Source organism: Rattus norvegicus, chromosome 11 (assembly GCF_036323735.1).
Source record: "Rattus norvegicus strain BN/NHsdMcwi chromosome 11, GRCr8, whole genome shotgun sequence".
Taxonomy (NCBI): domain Eukaryota; kingdom Metazoa; phylum Chordata; class Mammalia; order Rodentia; family Muridae; genus Rattus; species Rattus norvegicus.
Window position 1 is genome coordinate 13,495,031 of NC_086029.1, and position 6,587 is coordinate 13,501,617.

A 6,587-nucleotide genomic window follows, 5' to 3' on the forward strand; every position below is an offset into this window, starting at 1 on the left:
CACTCGGGACGGGGTGGTCTGGGGCCGGGTGATGCCGCGCTGCACCGCCCCCCCCAGTCACCTTCCCCATAGGGCCTTCCCAGGGCTCCCATAGCTGGTTTCGGCGCACCGCCATGGTGGAAGAGCGCCTGGCTGTGGCCAGTTGATGAACGGGGGGGGGGGGGGGGGGGGGGAGGTCACCCACCAACCCCACTCCCAGCTGCACCTGCGCACCCGAGCCCACCGCCCACCGGCTGAGCGCCCGCCGACCCCCCTGTTGGGAGGAACGGGGACAGCGACAACGGGACGCTTGGAGGGGGGAGAAAAACGCGCGGATGGAGGGGTCAGGAGGAATGGTGAGTGGGAAAGATCCGCCGGGATCACCCGCACAGCCGAATGCGCGCCTCTGGGTTGAATCCTCTGGGCCGACTGCGCTGACCACACCTGTTTACCTCTTAACGGTTTCACGCCCTCTTGAACTCTCTCTTCAAAGTTCTTTTCAACTTTTCCTTACTGTACTTGTTGGCTATCGGTTTCGTGCTGGTATTTAGCCTTAAATGGAGTTTACCACCCGCTTTGGGCTGCATTCCCAAGCAACCCGACTCCAGGAAGATCCGGGCCCGGCGCGCCTGTGTCCGCTACCAGCCTCACACCGTCCAAGGACTGGGCCTCAATCAGAAGGACTTGGGCCCCCCACGAGCGGCGCCGGGGAGTGGGTCTTCCATACGCCACATTTCACGCACCACGGCACGCGGCGGAGATTCGGCGCTGGGCTCTTCCCTGTTCACTCGCCATTACTGAGGGAATCCTGGTTAGTTTCTTTTCCTCCGCTGACTAATATGCTTAAATTTAGTGGGTCGCCACATCTGATCTGAGGTCACTGTCGAGAGGGGAAGGAGGAAAGGAGGGTGCGCTTGGCCATGGGCGGACGGACAGAGAGGCGAGCGAGAGGGTGCTGGGGTCCCAGGCCGGGGCCTGCGACCTCTCTACCCCGGCCAGCTCCCACATCCCAGGGACAAGGCGCATCAGCGCACGGATGCCGCAGCGTCACGCCAGCTGGCGCCCGAGCGGACGGCCCCCACAAGAGGGAGGGGGGGGAGGAGAGGTACCTGAGATCAGCCCCGGGGGGTGCGGTATCCTCCCACCCCCAGTCCGACCCTTGCAGGTTGCTCTCTCTGCGCGCAGTGGCAGGTGCGTGGCGGCGGCGGATGCACCGACCCAGTGGGCGGGGCCCGCCTCCCACCAGACCGTAGGCGTGATGACCAACCCGGGCGACACGTCCCCTCTCGCGCCCAGGCACTGGACCGGCCGCCGGGGATGTGTCCCCACGGTGGGGAGAGCGGGCGAGGACGGGAGTGGGAGCGCTGGAGCGAGCAGGAATGAGCCATGAGAAGGGTGGCCGTCCCGCAGCGCCGGTGGACGGGGAGATCTAGGCCCACGTAGACCCACCCAGTCTGAACTTCGGGAGATGGAGGGCCGAGGGGAGAGGCCCTGCGAGCAGAGTCCCAGCCCCGCGACGCCCCCCCCCCAGGCGACGAAACTGCAGGGGGCATGGCAGCGATTGATCCTCAAGCGCCTCTCAGACAGGTGTAGCCCGGGGAGGAACCCGGGGCCTTAAATGCATTCATAGTGTCCATGATCAATGTGTCCTACAATTCACATTAATTCTCGCAGCTAGCTGTGTTCTTCATCGACGCACAAGCCAAGTGATCCACCCCTAAGAGTTGTATCGGTATCTGGGGTATGAGCGGACTCATATGGGTGCTAACAACAGCACCAGCTCCCCCGCCTGCCCCTGCTACACGGGAAGAGAGGGGCCAAAGGCGAGGCGGCTCCACCTCAGGCCAGCCAGCAGGAAACTAAAGGATACAGTGAAAAGAAAAAAAAAGACAGGGTCAGGAACGGAAAGGCAGGACACACGGGACATGGGACGCCGCGAACCCAGCTCCCGGCGGCGGCCAGCCAATGGGCGGGCAAGTCAGGCGCTCGGGCCAGGACCCCACGCATGCCCAGAGGGGGCCCGCGACACGGCCCCCCGACCGCCGCCTCTGGAAGAGCCGGCGGCTGGAGGGGGCTCTCTGAGTCTCAAGGACCACCAGGTGGAGGGAGGAAACGGGAAGCCGTCCTGCGGACGACGGACGGGTGGTAGGGCGACCCCCCCCCGCGGGGTCTTTAAACTTCCGCGCCGAAACAGGACAACTAGGTACCTGGACAGGAGCGGGGTGGACACACGAGGCCCAGAAGGCGGGGCGGGCTGGAAGAGCCCACCCATGGCACAGGCACCCCCTGCACTTGACAGAGACACCCCGGCACCTTCAGAGCGGGAGAACTGTGGCGGAGGGGCGGCAGGTGCCATGAGGAGAAGGAGCGGGTCCCGGCCACCGGTACCGCACCCCCCCCCCCCCCCCCCGTGCACACGAGATGAGATCACGGAGCCGGTTCAGAAAGAGGCAGAATGACCTCGGTACGCCGAGGGCCTTGGCTGGCCAGCGGGCAAGGGAGGTGCCAGCGGCGGAGACAGCAGTGGTGGAGGCAGAGGCGGGCGCACGGAGGCAAGGACGTAGGCAGAAGAGCAAGGGAGAGAGAGAGAATGGAGGAGGTCCCTCGATGGACCAGAACTGACACCTTCCCCGCACCGTTCCTTAACGACCCCTGCCTTTCCCGAAACGCTCACTTGGCAGACGGCCGCGGCACATGCCACGAATGCGACTGGGACCCGGGGACGCACCTCCTGGTGAGAGGAGGGACTCATACAGGCCCAAGAAAGGACCAGACACCCCCCTTGGCCTTCTCCATTAATGATCCTTCCACTGGTTCACCTACGGAAACCTTGTTATGATTTTTACTTCCTCTAGATAGTCAAGTTCGACCTTCTTCTCAGCCCTCCGACAGGGCCATGGGCTGATCAGGCCTCACTAAACCATCCAATCGGTAGTAGCAAAGGGTGGTGTGTACAAAGGGCAGGGACTTAATCAACGCAAGATTATGAGCGGCACTTACTGGGAATTCCTTGTTCATAGAGAATAATTGCAATCCCCGATCTCCATCACGAATGAGGTTCAATGGGTTACCCGTGCCTGCCCTTGTAGGATAGGCACACGCTGAGCCAGTCAGTGTGGCGCTAATGCAGCCCCGGACATCTAAGGGCATCACAGACCTGTTATTGCTCAATCTCGGGTGGCTGAACGCCACTTGTCCCTCTAAGAAGTTGGGGGATGCTGACCGCTTAGGGGATCACGTAACTAGTTAGCATGCCAGAGTCTAGTTCCTTATCGGAATTAACCAGACATATCGCTCCACCTTTCTAAGAACGGCCATGTACCACCACCCACGGAATCGAGAAAGAGCTATCAATCTGTCAATCCTGTCTGTGTCCAGGCCGGGTGAGGTTTCCCCTGTTGAGTCAAATTAAGCTGCAGGCTCCACTCCTGGTGGTGCCCTTCTGTCCATTCTGTTAAGTTTCAGCATTGCAACCATACTCCCCCCAGAACCCAAAGACTTTGGTTTCCCAGAAGATGCTTGACTATCATGGGAATAACGCCGCCGCATCGCCAGTCAGCATCTGTTTAGTTACGTACCCCCATTTGTTTTCCTTTTTCTTTCTCTATTTTTCTTTCTTTTTCTTTCATTGGGGGAGGCGATTTTTTTAATTCACATTTTAAATATGATTTTCCTGATTTGCCCTCTAGAAACCAGCTATTATTTCCCCTCATGCCTCCTGTTCTGAGGGCAGTTCCTCACTCACCCACTCACTCCTTCCAACCTGCCCATTCTGACAGTTCCCTACACTGGGGCATCAAGCCTTGACAGGACCAAGGGCATTTGCTGCCATTGGTGCCTGAAAAGGATATCCTTTGCTTCATATGCAGATGGAGCCATAGGCTCATCCTTGTGTATTCTTGGGATGATTGTTTAGTCCATGGAAGATCGAGGGCAGTGGTTTGGTTGGTTGATATTGTTCTTCTTATGGGGTGGCAAACCCCTTCAACTACTTCAGTTCTTTCTCTAACTCCTCTTTTTGGAAACTTGTTCTCAGCTCAATGGTTGACTGCAAGCATTCTCCCTTCTTCCCTCCCTCTCTTCTTCCCTCCCTCCCCACACAGCTCTGTGTTTGTATGTTTGTGTGTCTCTGTGTAAGTGTGTGTGTGTGTCTGTCTGTCTGTCTGTCTGTCTCTGTCTGTATGTCTTTCTAAGTGAATGTCACTTTTCTTTTCTTAGATAAAGTGATGAGATAAGAGTCTTACCCAAGCTATGCAAATATATCCTTTAGGCTGAGGCCAGAGTATTTTTTCCCTCTGTTCTACTATTTATAGACCTAATACTAGGAGCTTCTAGCCTCCATGTAATCCAACCTTCCAAGCTGACTGATTCAATATGGTTTCTCTTGGCATCTTCATGAGTTGTTCTACTTGGACTCACATTAACTTGGACAATATGTTACAATCTTCCAGCTTTTTCTGTTCTCTCCAGTGAATAGTTTGTTCTCTCAGAACCTGAATCTGTAAAATCATGTCCAGAAAACTTCCGTAAACACATGCCACACAGCACAACTTCTCTTTCTTGCTCTAATTCTCTCTGCTTTCTTTTGTCTGTTTTTGTCTCTCTTTCTCTACTCCTGTGTATTCTCTTATTCCTAAACTGTTCTCATGTGAATTGGGCATATTTTATCTGTGATACATTCTGTCACATTTTCTTTGAATTACTACTTTATCTGGCACTCAATTATATGACTTTCAAACATGGCTTCTTCGTTATATAAACTAAACTTACAATGTACAATCATTTTGCTAATATTTATCTACCTAGTTCTTACCAGGACCTATTGGTTGTAAAGAATTAACCTTTCAGGATGCCTATATTTATGGCAGAATCTTTCATATATGATGTCCTGTGTCTCAAAGATGAGGGTATTAGAATAAAATTATTCTACACATTTTCTAGAAGGTTAAAAGATTCAACTTAAGTCTTATTTTATGATCCCATTAGCAGCCATCAGTCCAAAACACAAAGTCACTAAAACAAATCCTAGTTGCATTAGGTAGGGTGGGAAGATATCCCAGTGATTAAGCAGGCAGGAAATGTTAGAGAGACATGGGAAGAAGATTGTTTATTGCTCAGCCTGTGTTTTTATAAAAGCTAGAACAATAAACCCAGGAGTGGGACAACCTACAGTGAGCTGGAGCCTCCAACAAAATTATTGATCAAGAAAGTGCCCACAGGAGTTCTCTGCACTCAAATCCCGTGGGAGGGAGAGCTAAAACCTCAGAGAGGCAGACACGCCTGGGAAACCAGAAGAGACTGCACTCTGCACACATTACTGATTCCAGAGGAAAACACCAAACGCCATCTGGAACCCTGGTGCACTGAAGCTCCCGGAAATGGTGGCTCAGATCTTCCTGGTTGCTGCCGCCGCAGAGAGCTCGTGGGCAGCACCCCTCGAGCAAACTTGAGCCTTGGGACCACAGATAAGACCAACTTTTCTGCTGCAAGTGACCTGCCTGGTGAACTCTGGACACACAGAGGCAGAATTCCTCTAGGACCGGGCACTCCCTGTGTTTACCGGGAGTCCCACACCCGAGGATCCCGGCCTGCAGCAGCTCTCTGCTCCCAGACCCCGTGGGAGAGAGACCTCACCGCCTGGTCAGGTGTGCACTCCTGAGGCTGCAGAGCGGAAGAGACCACCAACACTGCCCACCCCTGCCCACATCCCTGGCCCAAGAGAAAACTGTATAAGGCCTCTGGGTTCCCATGGGGGAGGGCCCAGAAGCAGCAGGACCCCTGTGCCTGGACACCGCCGGAACCTGAAGGAACAGACCGGATAAACAGTTCTCTGCACCCAAATCCCGTGGGAGGGAGAGCTAAACCTTCAGAGAGGCAGACACGCCTGGGAAACCAGAAGCGACTGCACTCTGCACACATAACTGATTCCAGAGGAAAACACCAAATGCCATCTGGAATCCTGGTGCATGGAAGCTCCCGGAAACGGCGGCGCAGATCTTCCTGGTTGCTGCCGCCGCAGAGAGCTCGTGGGCAGCACCCCTCGAGCAAACTTGAGCCTCGGGACCACAGGTAAGACCAACTTTTCTGCTGCAAGTGACCTGCCTGGTGAACTCAAGACACAGGCCCACAGGAACAGCTGAAGACCTGTAGAGAGGAAAAACTACACGCCCGAAAGCAGAACACTCTGTCCCCATAACAGGCTGAAAGAAAACAGGAAAACAGGTCTACAGCACCCCTGACACACAGGCTTATAAGACAGTCTAGTCACTGTCAGAAATAGCAGAACAAAGTAACACTAGAGATAATCTGATGGCGAGAGGCAAGCGCAGGAACCCAAGCAACAGAAACCAAGACTACATGGCACCATCAGAGCCCAATTCTCCCATCAAAACAAACATGGAATATCCAAACACACCAGAAAAGCAAGATCTAGTTTCAAACTCATATTTGATCATGATGCTGGAGGACTTCAAGAAAGACGTGAAAAACTCCCTTAGAGAAACACAGGAAAACATTAATAAACAAGTAGAAGCCTACAGAGAGGAATCGCAAAAATCCCTGAAAGAATTCCAGGAAAACATAAATAAACAAGTAGAAGCCCATAGAGA

The 6,587-nt window shown here is 54.3% G+C and overlaps 1 pseudogene; it reads right to left on the reverse strand.

The window, feature by feature from the left end:
• Positions 1 to 1,552: 1,552 nt before the first annotated feature.
• LOC120093061 (5.8S ribosomal RNA) lies at positions 1,553 to 1,705 on the reverse strand (annotated as a pseudogene).
• Positions 1,706 to 6,587: the final 4,882 nt, after the last annotated feature.